This window comes from Oryx dammah, unplaced genomic scaffold (genome assembly GCF_014754425.2).
Source record: "Oryx dammah isolate SB20612 unplaced genomic scaffold, SCBI_Odam_1.1 HiC_scaffold_28, whole genome shotgun sequence".
In the NCBI taxonomy this organism is placed as follows: Eukaryota; Metazoa; Chordata; class Mammalia; order Artiodactyla; family Bovidae; genus Oryx; species Oryx dammah.
The window spans coordinates 50,622,173-50,639,304 of record NW_024070212.1 but is presented as its reverse complement, the minus strand read 5'-3'; the positions used below and the strand labels follow the sequence as shown (position 1 = coordinate 50,639,304).

At 36.2% G+C, this 17,132-nt stretch overlaps 1 protein-coding gene across 7 annotated transcripts in view; it reads right to left on the bottom strand.

Annotated features, from left to right (window-relative positions):
* Positions 1 to 16,632, bottom strand: part of ZNF644 (zinc finger protein 644) — a 98,281-nt gene extending 81,649 nt beyond the window's left edge. For 3 of the 7 annotated variants that reach the window (XM_040232343.1, XM_040232349.1, XM_040232347.1), the window contains exon 1: positions 16,263 to 16,632. The gene's annotated coding sequence lies outside the window, so the exon portion shown is untranslated. The other 4 variants (XM_040232345.1, XM_040232346.1, XM_040232350.1 and 1 more) reach the window with 4 other exon arrangements.
* Between the last annotated feature and the right edge of the window lie 500 nt (positions 16,633 to 17,132).

Below are 17,132 nucleotides of genomic sequence, written 5' to 3'. Positions count from 1 at the left end.
AATCATTACTAAAGACAAAGAACATTTTATAAGAAAAAAGGTTCAATTCATCAAAAATTATGGATAAACTGTAAATATATATACTCCTAACAAAGCCATAAAATATATAAAGAAGAAACTTACAGAATTGAAAGGAGAACTAGACAACAGACTAAAACAAAAACAGATGGAGACTTCAGCAACAGAAAGAACCAGATAGGAGACCAATAAGAAAACAGGACTTAAACACTATAAACTAACCAGATCTAACAGGTAACTACAGAATGCTCAAAGAAAGCAGAAAACACTTTTTTCTCAAGCGTACATGGAACATTCTCCAGTATACAGACCGTATGTTAAGCCATAAACAACACATTTAAAAGGAATCAGATCATACATAGTATGTTCTCCAACCACAATGGAATGAAACTAGCCATCAGTAATAGAAGAAAATTTGGAAAATTAACAAATACATGGAAATTAAGCAACAGATTCCTAAATATTCCTTAGATCAAAGAAATCTCATGAGAAACTATAAAATATGTTGAGATGAAAACAAAAACACAACACACTAAAACTGATGAGATGAAGTAGCAGCAGTGATTAAAGGGAAATTTATAGCTATATACATCTACTTTAAAAGGAGATATCAATAATCTAACCATCCATCTTAAGAAACCAGAAAAAGAGCAAATTAAACCCAAAGCAAACAGAAGAAAGGAAATAATAAAGATTACAGCAGAAATGAAAGAGAATTTTTAAAAATAAAAACAATGAAATCAAAAGTTGGATTTTTAAAAATACCAACGAAACTGACAAACCTTCAGGTAGGGCTTGATCAAAAAAAAGACAAACAAGCTAAACCACCATCACCACACCCTATCTTATTGAGCTTCACAGCTACTGCCTTTTTTTTTTTAAACAAGCTGAAGGTTTACAGTGACCCTGCATGAAACAAGTCTATCAGCACCATTTTTCCAACATTTGCTTATTTTGTGTCTCTGTGTCACACTTTGTAATTCTTGCAACGTTTCAAACTTTTTCCACTATGATTTTTTGCTATCTTTGATCAGTCATCTTTAATGTGACTATCATAATTGTCTGGGGGCACCAGAAACCATGCTCATGTAAGACGGTGAACTTAATACCGTGTATTCTGGTGGCTCCACTGACTGTTCTCGTATCTCTCTCCCCTCAGGTCTCCCCATTCCCTGAGACACAACAATATTGAAATTAGGCCAGTTAATAATCCTACAATGGCCTCTAAGTGTTCAAGTGAAAGGAACAGTCAATCAATGCGGCAAGCTTCCCTGTTATTTTAAGAACTGCCACAACCACTCCAGCCTTCAGCAACCAACCTCCCTGATCAAACTGAGGCAAGACCATCAACACTGAGGCAAGACACTCAACCGGCAGAAAGGCTGCAACTTGATGAATGATAATGGTTAATAATAAAGTTTTTTAAAGTATGTATACTGTTTCTATGGAGAAGGCAATGGCACCCCACTCCAGTACTCTTGCCTGGGAAATCCCATGGATGGAGGAGCCTGGTATGCTGCAGTCCATGGGGTCGCTAAGAGTCGGACATGACTGAGTGACTTTACTTTCACTTTTCACTTTCATGCATTGGAGAAGGAAATGGCAACCCACTCCAGTGTTCTTGTCTGGAGAATCCCAGGGACGGGGGAGCCTGGTGGGCTGCCATCTATGGGGTCACACAGAGTCGGACATGACTGAAGCAACTTAGCAGCCAGCAGCAGCATACTGTTTCTAGGATATAATGCTGTCACACACTTAATTCACTTCAGTGTAAACATAACTTGTATATGCACTGTGAAACCAAAAAATTCATGTTACTTGCTTTATTGTGGTGATCTGGAACCAAACTTAACCATCTCAAGGTACGCCTGTATTACAATAAAGAATGAAAGGCCAGTTTTAATACTGGCTTTATAACAAGAAATACAAAGGATTGTAAGGGAAGGGTACAAAGAACTGAATGGGAAGGCATAAAGTAACCCACATGAAATGGATGAATTTCTGGGGGTAAAAAAAGCTAACTGCCAGAACTGATTCAAGAAGACACTGGACATCCCAAATAACAAGAGATTAAGTGATGAAAAAACTTCCCACTAAGAAAGCAAGGACCAGATGGCTTCTCTGGTGACAGCTACCTTTAAACCAAACATTCAAAGAATTGACACCGATCCTTCTCAAACACAGGAAAACAAAATTACAAATAAATATCCCTTACAAATAAACTCACAAAAATCTTTTTTCTTGTGTGTTTCTTGAAGATATATCATCTAGATCCTTTTGTCCTCCTGATGAACTAATTCTTCTTCAGACCTGCTGCACAGCTACCTTCCTTGCATCTCCCTGCACTATCATCATTTTCCTGTGCTAAATCTTATTTCCTGGATCCCTCCTCTTTTTGATTCACCAAATCATTCTCATAGAGCCTGGGTCCTCTAGTAAATTACTGAGAGAGATGGTGCATTTGAAGTAAATATTCTAACAACCTCATATGTTCTACGTATTTACTCCCACATTTGACAGTTTTGGGAAGGTACAGAATTAGTAGTTTGGAAATAACTTTTCCTTTACGATTCTGAGGCATTATTTCATTATTATTTTTCCAAAGATACTGATTCCTAATCTCTCTTATATTGTCCATAAACAAAAGCTTTTAGGAATTTCCCTTTGTTTCTGATGCCTGATATTCTATCATGTTGTTTTTTTTTTTTTTCAAGTCACTATGCTGTGCATGCTATAAATCCTTTTAATGTGGAAACTCAAGATTTTTGTGGAATTATTCTTAAATAACTTCCTCCATCCATTTCCTCCCATTCTGTAATTCTGATTTTTCATACATTGAACTTGCCAAGAGAGATCCTCTAGCTTTATTTTCTCTTACAACTCACAACTCTTTTGTCCTGCTTTGTGAAAGCTTTTCTCAATTTTACCTTCCAACCTTCTACTATAAATTTAACATCCTAAATTTCTAACTCTTCTGTTAAGTATTTCATATTCTAAATGTCTAAGAGCTTGTTTCCTAAGGATTGGCTCTTCATAATATCCCTTCTCATTTCAAAGATATAATTATCCCCTTATTTCCAAAATTATCAGTAACTTTTTAAAGAAGTATTCTTTTAAAACTTAAGTTTTAAAACTATTATAATAAAGTTTCTACCTACTTCCGCTTTTTAGTCATCCTTAATCTCATATTTTAAAATGAAAAAAGGTTTAAAATAAAAAACCTAAAAGTTGTCTAGTCAATGAACCCAGAGATTATCATACTATTATAAATGAAGTCTGACACAGAAAGATTGATACCATCACTTACATGTGGAATCTAAAATACGATACAAATGAACTCGCTTATAAAATAGAAACAGTCCCAGAAACATTAAAAGAAAAAAAAATTTACAGGTTGCAGCAGGGAAGGGAGGAATAGGTTGAGTTTGGGGTTGGCAGAGGCAGGCTACTATGTCTGGAGTGCATCAGCAGGGTCCTATACTATGTAGCACACAGAACTATAGGCAATATCCTGTGGTAAACTAGAATGGAAAAGACTTTTTTTTAAAGTTGCCTTGAAATTCTCTGTTAATAGGTAGTGTCAATGTGAGATGATCAGTCTGATGATTTCCCTGGTGGATCCCCATCTGTTATCTGTTGGTCTCTTTTCCTCATCAGTTTGCTATAGTAGAATGACTCTTCCAATCTTACCTTTGGGGGCAGAAGCTTGATGTCTAGTATTTTCAGAACCAGGAGGAAAGAGGCTCGATGATTCCTAGTTTAATGTGTAAAATTCTTCTCAATTCTGTTTCTGAGTATGACACTCTTAACCTGAGCTTGCCTACTGTTCAAGAACGGAGTATCAGAGAGGAAACTTTGATAAAGGTAAGAAATATCTTCTTGGCACCATGAGGGTTGTTAATGTTATTAACTCAGACAATTCTTGTAAGGCACCTGCAGCCACTAATTCCTGAAGCACCACAGGGTTCAACAGCACAATTCTAGACCATTCTAGGCCTTTCCCACCAAAAGTAGAAAGTTGAGTTTTCTTAGTGGTACAAAGTTGCTGCTTTCCAGCTTCCGGAGTTTTACTTCTGTGATCAACTTTCCAGTTTTTTCCTTGATACCCTATGCTTTTAAAAAAATTATTATAATTCTACAAGGGGGTTGATTTCGAAATAAATGATTAATCCACCATGTTTTAAAAGATTCATCTCACCAGTTTTAATGTAGCATGTCTTCTTCATTGTTATTCCTTTTTAAATAGTATGAAATTTAGGCTCAAGTTTGAGTAGGATACAGTTTTAATCACCCAAATAGTTAAAATCATTTTAGCTTTAACAACTAGCTTTTCTATAATATAGTCAAAATATATTGACTTATACAATTTCTCTTATTTAAAATTTCAAATTCTCTTTGAAGCCCAAGACATTAAAAAAAATTTTAATTCACATAAATTGGAAAAAAAATGTGTATTTATTGGGAACAAAGTTTGACATATACCTGTTAGATAAAGCATATTGCTATCCAAATCTTCATAGCCTTAATTTTTGTTTACTTGATCTATTAAATTCTGAGAGGTAAATTAAAATCTCCTGAAAAAGACTGATGTTACCAATTTCTCTAAAAACACTTCATGTTTCAATGCTATTTGAGTTTATCACACAAACGCTCAAGCCTACTATTATTTAGTGGTCTAATTTTTTATTAATTAAAAAAAATTCTCTTTTTCTCATTCAAAGGTTTTGGACTAGAAAAGTTTTAGCCTTTGCTTAATACGAATGTCTAGTATTATTTTTGCCATTCATTTCAAACATTTGCTATTTTTACTTAGATAAAACTCTTATAAAACCACATAAAAAATTTTAATTCAATTTATAAAGGGGAGGAGAGTGGGAAAGAAATCTATTCCAATTAAATTAAGAAAAAGCTGTTAGAAGGGTACTGGGTAACCAAACTTAACAGAAAGCTGGGAAATAAGGTGTGGAAAAGGAGATAAGCCAGGAGATAGTCAGGCAAGCAATATCACACCAAAGGACATCTACTTAGGATATCATTTGTATCACTCTAATGGCAATGCCACCATTAAGACATTCACTGCCGTAGTATAAGTCTGTGATTCCACCACAGCCAGAGAGATACCTCTGTGTCCACTTCTACCTCCCTCCTGTATGAGCTGTTTCAGTAGGATCAATATATATGGAATAGTCAATTTGGTTTCCTAGTTTCCATCCTGTTTAAACTGCTGGCTCTCCTTGTTTATGTTCTAATTTTTCACTGCTTATGAGCATGCAGAGGCCTATGGCAGAGAACACAGGTAAGGATGGGTCTATTTCCAGTAAGTTTGCAGCCACAAAAAGAGTATAAATAGGGAACTATTCAAGAATGAGGTTCAGGGCAAGATTTTCAGGCAAGTTTCCTATTCTCAAACCACTAGATCATCCAATATTCATGGAACAGTAGATAGTTCTGCTGTCATCCTTTACCACTCTGCCTACATAGAAACTCCAATCTCAGCGATACAGATAAAAATGCTTTCTCGCACTGACAGTAGGGGACAAACTATTGTCCTTTGCTTTAGCTGATTTGTCTCAACAGGTAATTTGGATGAAGTCAAATGTACCTCCCTACTTTACCATGGTGCCAGAAACCACAGTAACTTCTTTACTAACTAAAGTTAATCTTATATTAACTATGAGAATGGTTAAAATATAAACTTGTTATAAGACTAACATACTATCTTAAAACTCCAAGACTCTATTAACTCCTAAACTCTGTTCTATTTACTAACTCTAAAAAAGGCAGAAATATACTTTTTAAACTATATTATTTTTATATTTTTCATATTTTATAATTCTATTTTTCATATTTTCTAATAATCATACTCATTGTAAGACAATGCATGCATGTTCAATTGTGTCCAACTCTTTCCAACCCCCTGGACAGTAGCCCACCAGACTTCTCTGACAATGGAATTTTCTAGGCAATAATACTGGAGTGGGTTGCCATGCCCTCCTCCAGAAGATCTTTCCCACCTAGGGATCAAACCCACGTCTCTTGCATCTCCTACACTGGCAGACGGATACTTTACCACTGAGCCACTGGGGATGCCCCTTCTAAAACAACAGTATACGTTCAATTTAAGAACTCTTAAAAACTCCAGTAAAGAAAAACATCTCACATCTTAAATACCAGAAACTACTATTGCTCAGCGGGAACTACATTTTAAGGATTCCCCCAATAAGAGCAGTGCGTTCACAACTGCTTCCAAATTTTAAAACAATAACTATTTCTAAAACATTTAAACATTGGTAGTCCAGATTATTACTTTTTATTATCTTCTGTTTTCACACCAACTCCCATTCCAATTAGAATATCTCTTAAGGCATGCCTTAAAGGTACTATTATAACTCAAAACTCAACAGTACAACTACAATCTCTTACTATTCATCTAAAATATTTCTACAGTTGACAGTACTAAGAATTTAAAAAAAATACCACTATAGCATAACTTTCTTGGTCTTAGTTGTCAAAGTTTTTTTTTAAAGCTCATAAGTTTAAAAAGAAAAAAGCTCCTAAGTTTTTTAATATAAGGCAAATTTTATCTTATAGCTTATAAGCACCTTATAAGCTTTACTTTTTATCACATTCATTTAAAGCAGTCTCTACTTCAAACAAGGAAAATACCTGCATTCCACAATTCCCATCTCTGTGCTTTTAACAAACCTTCACCCTAGCTGATACTCCCTTCCTTCTCCACCAATCTATAAATATCACTTATTCAAAATCTAGGTTAAAAAGTACTTTTCCAAGGAAGCTTTCACAGTCTTACTACACAGTGTTGATATCAGCTTGTGTAAATCCAGTAATTCAAATATTTCATTATTAAGCACTCTTCAAGTTGTATCTTAGATAATGACCTCTCTGGAGCAGGAACCACATCATTTGCTTTATATATTGGCATTCTTATCCTAGCGTGATACTAAATGAATTTTATACAATAATTAACCCAGTTAAAACAAGAGAAGGCTGGGAGAAATACAACCACAGTTAAAAGGTTTTTCTGATACAAAAAAATTACATCTCCCAAAACCAAATTCAAATATAACATTCATTTTTTCAAAACACAAACACAGAACTTTCCCTTAAATATTGTTTTTCTACACACAGAAAGTCAGGTTTTAAAGCTATAATAGCATGTTAATTATTTTGTTTGTAATATTCTAAATCTAGCCCCCAAAAGCTATCATATAAATTCTTAGTATTTTAAAGATAATATATTTTTCAATGTCTAATCAATTTTTACCTCTATTCTTCAGAAATACAAAACCTACATAATAAAAGTTCACAGATGAGTTTTATTTCTTCAAGATAACAAAATTCTTCGAGCAAGAAATTATTAAGCAAACTTGGTACAAATTCCAAACAACAAAACTTCATATAAATACTTTCATTCATAAGCTCAAAAACATTCATAATCCAAACATTAATGAGAAAGTATTTTCATGTCCACATCTGCACAATTTACAAAACACATCTATTCCTCAAAACTCAGCATACTAGAATGTGAAGATACATATTTTCATTGTTATGTACTTTTTATAACTTTATTATAAGAATACATGTTTCAGAAAAAATCTTTCTCCCAAAAGCACCAATTGTTACACTACAATAAGGTTTACAGTGCTCAACAGTCATGAAAATCAATGCTGTAACCATTAATCCCATTCAAAAAAATTATTGAAGCACAAGTAAAAACCATGATCAATAATTCCATTGCAGATCAATTTACAAAGTGTCCTTCATAGATTTTAACCATTCAAACTTTTGTGCAACTCTCTTAAGGTAGCATTCTCATTCTTTACACTTAAACGGCAAAATCTTTCTGGTTGAGATTGGATACTTGCCTGTAAACGAAAGTACAAAAATTTATTTCTACCCCTATAATCACAATCAGAAATACCTTATTAAGCAACCTGAAATGCCTGAAAGCTAACTTACATAATGCCTAGAAGCTACTAATAAAGAGGTTCCAAAAAGCAGCTATATAAGGAGGCAATCCAAGACCTCTTCTACCTACTTCTTGGCTGTATGCCTAGAGAATACTGTAATGAAAGCAAGCCAGACAACTATGTTACCTATGGAGGTAATTCAAATCTCTGCATTCTAAACAAATTTTGTTATAAAACCTCTCAAGAGTTACTATTAATGAAAACTAAAAAACATCTCTGATGTTGATATATATCACACTGGGGAAAAAAAGGCCTACAGTACAAACTACCTATCATCTAATTTATCTCCAAATTCATCCAACAATGCCAATAATAGTAAAGAAACAGATTCAGGCATCAACTCTCACTACACTGGAAAGGACGAATATGCCATTAGCAAGTTTGAAAACAAGCCAAACCTATTTCTGATGATGGCGGTCAGAAAAGTGGTTACTTCTTCGAGGGAGAATTAATAGGAAGGGCACAAGGCACCTTTTTCAGTGCAGAAAATGTTCTGTACCTTGATCTAAGTTGAAGTTACTGGGTGTATTTATTTGTGGAATTTCATTTACTTGTATTCATAAGATTTGTGCACTTAAATATATGTAAATTATATATAAGTAAAACATTTTTAAAAAAGTGACCAGTAATGGTAAAATCTAAAAACCTTTTCTCAATTCTCATCTTTTCTCCATCATATTTCTAATTGCAGAACACAAACAGTCCCTAAACACAACTCTTTCCCACTGTAAGACCCACAAGGCTTTGTTAATATTCTGCCAGCACTTTTCTTAAACTCTGCCTCATATTAATTCACGTAAATAATAATTCAATATTCATTAACTGCTCATGTGCAAAACACAGGTTAGGCAACCTCCAACATTTATCTAACACACAGAGAAACCAAATTCCCTAAGCTGGATTCAAGCCACCCTATTATTTGGTTTCTAATAATGTCTCCTCTTTTAATTCCCATCACTTCTTTACGGGAATGTTCTTTCCCCAACATACTCTTTTCTCAACTATCCTTAATACACAGTTCAGTTTCTACTTTATCCTTTCTTGGTACTTGCATAGAACTTCCTATCTATATCTGCACTGTCCAAAACACGACTAATGACCACTTGTTTCTGATTGGTCTGAACCGGGACGTCCTTTAAGTATGTAACACACTGGATTTTGAAGACTTGGTGTGAAAAAAAAGAATGTAAAGTATCTCAATAATGTGTACATGTTGAAATGACAGTATATGGATATATGGGGTTAAATAAAATGAGTCCAAAATGTTAATTTTACTTATTTTTTTATCTTTTAATGTGGCTATAAAAAATTTAAATCACACTGTGGCTCAACATATTTCTAACTGCCAGTACTGACCTATACAACCTATTTATAGATTATAGATTTATTTGGCATCCACCCGATGAGTGCAAGAAATTCAATATTAAGCCCATTCTCTTTATATACTAAAGATTATATATACTAAATATTATATATGTATTATATACTAAAATCAACTAGCATTCTGTTGATTTAAGTGCCTATTTAATTTTAATATCAATTTTAAAGATTTTTAACAAGGAAGCTTAAGACACTTCAGAGTATAAAAATAATTTAAAAGTTCTGTTTTCATTTGGCTATAAACTGTTAAAATGTTACCTACATTTTATACATATCCATTTTGTGTTAAATGTCTCACCAGACAGACAGTACTATTAAACTCATAGAATTTCTAATCCCAGAGTATTAGTTCTAATTAAGCTAGATTATTTTTCATCTTAGTCACTCACTAAAGAAAAAAGCAGCTTCCATTTTGACCAATATCATTGTATCAACGTCCAGCACCCAAGACAAAGAATCTTTATTTGGGGGTATGAATAAACAATGTGAGCAATAAGACACCAACTGAAATGAGGGTAGGCAGAAAAATGCTTTCATAATGTTGAGTTTCATAAGTAGGAAACAAAACTTACAAATTATATAATAAGGTAAAATGGCAGATATACAGAATGAAAGGATAGGGAGACAGAACAGAAAGGTCTCATTTGCAGCCAAAATATACCTACATTCAAACTTGGCTGCTCTACTGTTTATTGTCTATATGACCTAAATCTGAGTTTGTTTCCCTGCATATGAAATGGGAATATATAATATAAATATATATATTATAAAGTAGCATCATTACAAGGAATAATAATAGATGCTTAATTAATGTCAGTCTCATCTTCCTTTCCTTTAATACAAATGATTATGTAGTGGTGACAAGATTATGGGTGACTTCCCCTGTCTTCCTTTTCCAAACTGTTGAAAGTATTTTTTAAATACTAAATTTCTAATATTTCATACTCACACCTCTCCTAATGTGAACTTAAAAAGTACTTTTACTAGCTGCCTTTTACAATTTTCTTTAAAGTTTAAAATTTGTATTGGTAGTGGGGGAAGCAGGTGGTATAAGAAAAACTTAAAGATTGGGAAATAAGTTTAAGACTAAACCAGCATAGACACATATAAAACAAAAAGTGTGGAGAGAAAAACAGCAAAAGGAAATGCTATTTGAGGAAATTCCCCTAAGTCAGACTAAGCAGTGAGAAGGTAACATTCTTCTCCTCAATGCTGCTTCTGCTTAAGCCACTCTTCACTCTCATCTAGGGTTTATACGTACTTTACATACAAATATACATAGCCACTCTCGCCCTTCTCTCTACTAATACTCACCACCATCCTCATGGTCAAAATTTAAAGGGGAGTGAAGAAACTGAGGATGTTGTAACAAACTAAACCAACACACTGGCTGGGAAGAACTAAAATGCACTCATTCCCAAATGCATTATTATTTTTTTCATCACTTGATAGTCATAAAAAAAAACATGTTCCTGAAATATTAACACTGGTTATAGCTTTAGCTGCTAGAACTGAAGATGCCACACTTTGGTGACTATACTCCTTTGAGGACATAAGCCTCAAAATGGAACACTAAAAAAAGTATACAGCTTCAGACCACTGACAGGTGAAAATTTCAAGATACTGTTGTTTAGTCGATAAGTTGTGTCCAACTCTTTTACCACCCTATGGACTGCAGCCCGCCAGGTTCCTCTGTCCAAGGGATTTGCTAGGCAAGAATACTGGAGTGGGTTGCCATTTCCTTCTCCAGTCAAGTTACTGTAGTGAAAACAATTAAACAATGGTGATAATAACTATTATTATTTCAATAGTTAATATTTATTTAGCATTCATTGCATACCAGAAAGCTAAGGGCTTTACTAAATGAATTATGTAATATAAACCCAAACCTCTATGAAGATATTATTATTCAATCTACTCGCCTAGTGCTCACAGAGCTAGATCTTAACCCCACCAGTTTTACATCAATACTTCCTCTTTTTAAACCTTATCCTGCCATCCTGCACAAACTATTCAACAATAATTAGGATTCATCTCCCTCCCCAATAATTGTGGTGTTTTGAAAGTACTAGTTATGTTTAACATCTTCCTCAAGAAACTGATGAGAAAAAATTATGCTTTCAAGTAAAAGGGTAAATACTCTGAAAAAAAGGGTAAAATTTTTCATCTTTTATAAATATTAGAAAAATAATTGATATAAAGCAGGTAAACACACTTTAAAAACGGTGCTTTAATCACAACACTTTATTAGGCACTTTTAAATTTTAAATTATCCTTTTGACTCATAACATATTTAGTTTCCTGACTTTGTACAAAGTCTTTTAAAAGCTGTACTTTCTCATAGATACAGAGAATAGAGTGATTGCCAGAGTGGGGAAGGGCATGGGCAAAATAGGTGAAGGAAATTAAAAGGCATAAACTTCTAGTTATAAAATAAGTAAGTCATGGGGAAGTAGTATACAGCATAAGAAATATGGTCAATAATATTATAATAACTTTGTATGCAGTCTGATAGTTACTAGACTTATTGTGGTGATCATTCCATAAATGTTGACCACTGTGTTGTACACCTGAAACTAAAATAATATGGTACATCAACTACATTTCAATTTAAAAAAATAAATAAAACTGCATTTTCAACCTCAATGAATGACATACATACTAAAAAGGCTAATATCTAAAACCTTATATTCATTACTCTAACCAACTTCACTTATACCACAATAGGAATCAAATTTCAAGGAAAAAATCACTTATCTATACTTTTCACAAAGTTACTCACAAAATCAGACTTCCAAGAATTCCAAATGAAATGGGAAGGTTACAGCTTACAGACAGGTAGGGCGAAAGACTGGTAGAGGAAGAATGCAAGGGCAATTGCTTTGAAACAGTAATCTCAATAGCCTCACTTTCCCTCATCTAGGAGAAGTATGCACTGCTGCTGCTGCCTAGAATTCTTCTTCTCTTCCTCTTGAAATCCTCTTGGAAATTCCTCCTGGACTTTTCTCCTGGAAAGTTATCTCACAAGACTGCTAACATTTCTCAGTAGTCTACCTTTTATTTTTAACTTAACAGAACAAAAACACACTAACTCCTAATCACATAAGAGTTCCTAGTAAATTCAAAGAAAATAGTAACTTAGCAGTTTAGCTTCAGTAGATCTAAGAAAAAAATTAAACAGTACAGCAAGTGAGGCCCTAGAGAGAAGAATACACTTTCTTCATGTAGACTCCATCTATCTGAAGACCACGAATTGAATTTAGTGCTATGGCTTTGAGATTTCAAGGGATCTTTATCTTGGTATTTCATTTTGTTTTAAGAGGGGGAAGAAGAGAAATACTTTAGTCCACCAGCAGGGTGAGCTAATGCTAGGATCAGTTTGATTATTCTCAATTTGATTACTCTCAGTTCTCTCAAAATTCAATGGTGCAAATGGCACTACCAAAAGCAGCTATTTCCACTTTAAAAGACTTTACTTCTAGAACTGCTTCAGTCAGTGCTACATAATTTTAATATTTACAAAGCAGACTATACCGAGAGATTAATAACAAAAGTTAAAAAAAAGAGCTTATTTGAATATCTAAAATATTATACTATCCATCCTTTATTATCATGTTTTATAAACTACAAATAAAAAATTTTAAAAAAACTGCTAAAACTAGTGTTCTATAAAATTAGGGCTAGGTAATTCAACATTCCAATTTCTGGATTCAGCTTGCTACAGCTAGCTGCCTTAAAATACTCCTCAAAAGCAGTCATGAGAAAAGCATCTCCACAAGAATGAGATCCCCTGCTTTCCCTTAGAATCCCATTCTGAGAAGAGCCTAAATAAGTAACCCTATATACTAGCAATGCATTTGGGGTAAAAGAAAGATGAACCTGATCTCTTCTAACAACAAATTTCTTTAAACTGTTTAAATGACAACTAACTCCACCACTTCAAGTAATTGTCCTTGAGTCTGTATTTTCCCCTCCTGTTATCCAGTACAGTCTCAACTCAACTACAATAAAAGTCTCCCTTTCTTATAACTCAAATGACAAATTAAACCTGCAAAAAGTTTGATGTTTGCGGGCAACAGACTCACTTCATAATTACAAATAATCCAGAAGTATCCCTAATTATCACAAGACCAAAGTATATTTAAATCCACTTACATAGTGTTGCAAATTAATATATCAAGTTTCCTAGAAGAATCAATAATTTAAATGAGCCTTAAATGACCCATAAAAGCTTTAAAACCTAAAGACAATGTACCTGTTGTTGTTAAACATGATATCCAAAGATGTTAAAGATAACTGTGGGACCCCATCATAAATGATTTTACTACTTGTTGAATTTCCTAACAGATCTTACAGATTCACTATTCAACAGTACACTAGTTAGTCTTAAGTTGCTTTTAATGTGGTCAAAGTGGCATGTCCATTTATCCAACTAAAATGCTATTAGAAAATGAAAGGCATTAGCATCTACCTCATTTCTTATGTAATAACTGGTATTAACTGCAATTACTTCAAACTTTCCAGAAGTTTATCAAGTTACCTGTTTTGTTAAGTTTATAAGTCAAGATTATTTTGAAAACCTCAAAATTCAAAAGCAACATTGCTTTGAAGTTATCTGATATGCCTGTAATTCTGTATCTGAATTTGTTTCAGTTTGGAAGTCACTTTAAAACGTCACCATATCAACTTAAATACACATTTTCAATTACCATCACAGAATTTCTCATCAGTATAACAGTATCTAAATAACAAGTGCTCTCAAACATACTCCCTTGTTTTCTTTTATAACCAAGATTAGTTGCAGATGGTCACCTCCTTATCCCAACAATGTGACCAATGAAAAGACCAATAAGTTGGAAGTCGAGAGACGATTTTCCATTATGCCCTTAAGGCAATCATCTTTGGCCCTCAAAATATTGTAAGAGAGGGTAATACTAGTTGTTCTCTAAGATTCCTTCTAAGCTAAAACTATATGATTCAATAATAATTTTGCTGATAATAATATATCTCTCATTAATACAAGATTGTTCTCTATTAGGAGAAAAGTTAAAAGAGGGGGCAACGTAAAACAAGGAAAATCAAAGTTTTAAGAAATGCTGAAAAGTTCAAATTTCAATTCAAACAGATCTAAAGTTAGTTATATAAGTATGTTTAACTATCCCTTCAATAAAGTAATTTAACTTGTTAATGTGACCTAGCCAAAACATTAGTTGTTTCCAAAATTTGTATTTAGAATATTACAATTATACAAAGTATGCTGTAGATGTAGGTGCTGTATAATTTTAAATTGTTAGAAATTAAAACTCCAACCACCACCATGATTTTGACAGCAATGTAAATATATACTAGCAATGTACATTAATACTAGTCAAGGCTTCATGCTTTACCTATTAAAATATCTAAACTAAGTTGTAACTTCTTTATAAACACTAATTTTTCCTTACAAAAATCTATGGATGTAAATATTGGTGCCATCAAGTTTACTGGATACTTACACATATGAATGAAGGCAAACAGCACGTTTCCTTTCTTTGAGAAATTTGAGTTGTCTATTTTTTGAAATTCTCTTTTTCTTGTGGGACTAAAACTATGTAACTACACTACTGCAGAGAGGCAATATACTATTAAGGCAAATCTAATCTATCACCGGATGCAACAAGCCTGGCATTAGTTAGGACTGGCCAGAATAGATGATGGTGTTTTGGTTATTTCTGCTGACGATATTATTAACTTGTATAAGAAACAGGACCATCAAGGACCTCAACTGTGTTTCTCTCGTTGAGTACTTCTCAAGGACCACACAAAAGCTTAACTCTAGACATGAAAGTTTTGTAACAACTAAATTTGTATCAATGTGATTTAAACAGTTCAAGAAAAGTTTTCCACTAATGTTGCTAAACCATGGATGGATCCCAACACGAGAGTCGTCTGTGGAAGTCTCGTAACAAGAAACCGTTAGTTCCACCACCTAAGTTTCCAATCACTGAGAAGGGTCTGGGACAACTCATCTTCAGGTTCACGGGAGAAGTGGAGCACACCTGCTTTCCTCTGGCAGAGATTAAGCTCCCAGGGACACAAAGGCCAGGGAATCAGACCTGGAGAAGCAAAAAGCTTTAGCTGGACACCCACCAAGCCCCTGGCAACCCACTTTGAGCGATTTACCTCTTGCTGTTACTTCCCAGGCACCTAGCGGCATAAGATCTTGCAGAACACGGGGAGGGGAGGGCTATGCGGTCCTGGTCCCACGTTAGGGGAGGGGTGTGTACAGTTAACGCCAGAGCCTACGCTTCTGGCCGAGACGGGGCAGCCCCGAGGAGAGGGGGTTGGTGACTGCTCTCGGACCGCCCCGTTACTCGGTGCATTGCAATGGCGACCGCCAGGCTCCCCAAGCCGCCTGATCTCGGCCCCCTTCCCCCTACTGCTCACTGGCTGCTCGGCTTCATGTGACTAAACAAAACCCCCAAGTCTAGTGCCCAGCTCAACCCCTTTGTGTCCGCTACCGGATCCTCCGACGCCGCCGCGGTAAAGTCCCCCCTCCCCACCTCCGCCGAGTCCCGCCCCGCGGCGGCGACCGCCGCTCACCTCAGGTTCCGCCGCCCCCCGCGGCCGCCGCCTCCCCGAACCCGGGGCCCGGGCTCCTTGTGTAGCACCAACTCCGCCTCCTCGGCCGCCGCCGCCATCTTAGCCTGTGCGGCAAAATGCGTCCTTTTGGATGGTTGGGACCCAGCCTAGGGCGTAGCTCCCCGGGCCCGAGCGCCGAAGGCCGGGTCCCCCAAGTTCTTCCGCCACCCCCAGTCCCGCGCCGCCACAACCCAGAGGCCCCAAACCCACACGGGTCCCGGCGATTCCGACCAAATAACCCCTGAAACTCACAGTTTGGTGCCGTGTGCGTCAAACCGGGGCGACGTTGGGAGCGCGCGGCGTCCCCGCGTCACACGCCGCTCTGTACGCTACTCGGCTCCAACGGCCCCCCTCCGCTCCCCGCTTTTCGCCTGCGGCCCCGGTTCCCACGGCGCAGGCGCGCTGCTTTCCCGCCTCTTACCGACCTACGGGCCGCGGGGGCGGCCAGCGAGGAGCTCCTGGGCGGCCTCGCGCTGGTGGAGCGTCTGGGCCAATTACACCAACGCGGGCAGCAGGAACAGTGCACTACTGTTCTCGGGTGCCAGAAACCCAACAAGGTCACCTCCCCCAGCGCTGACCTAATCACTCTCAAGGAGGTTCCCGCCCCAAAGTAGGCACGCTCCAAATATGGTGGTGCCCAAACTCTGCAAGACCCAAACACTTAGGCAAGCCTAGGCCCTTTAAGGTGGAACAGACCCATGTTTGAGTTCCACGATCACGAGAGTGGCCCAATTCCTTTTCTCTTCCTCCTGTTGAGGAAAACAGCTAAAGAACCCAAGATTGCCGGTCACAACCGTAGAGTCATGGCAGAAGAAGTTTTCTGGATCTTAAGGGGACCAATTGTTGGGAGATGCTTGATGAACAAGCAGACCATCAAACTAGTATCACAGTTAGGGTAGGAAGGCCTGCCCTAAAAGGTGCCCTGGCTTTGGTCCAATTTGATTCTGTGAGGATCCTTTCTCCCTTCGTTACTGAACGTGCTGTGAGTCCCCAAATTAAAGTTACATAAGAAACACCTGATACAGTGGTTACCCTTCAAACAATTAGTAGCCTAGGGAGTTCTAAAAAACTAAACAAGTAGCCACCTCAGGAGTTTGAGGACAGCCTCATAAACCACACTTT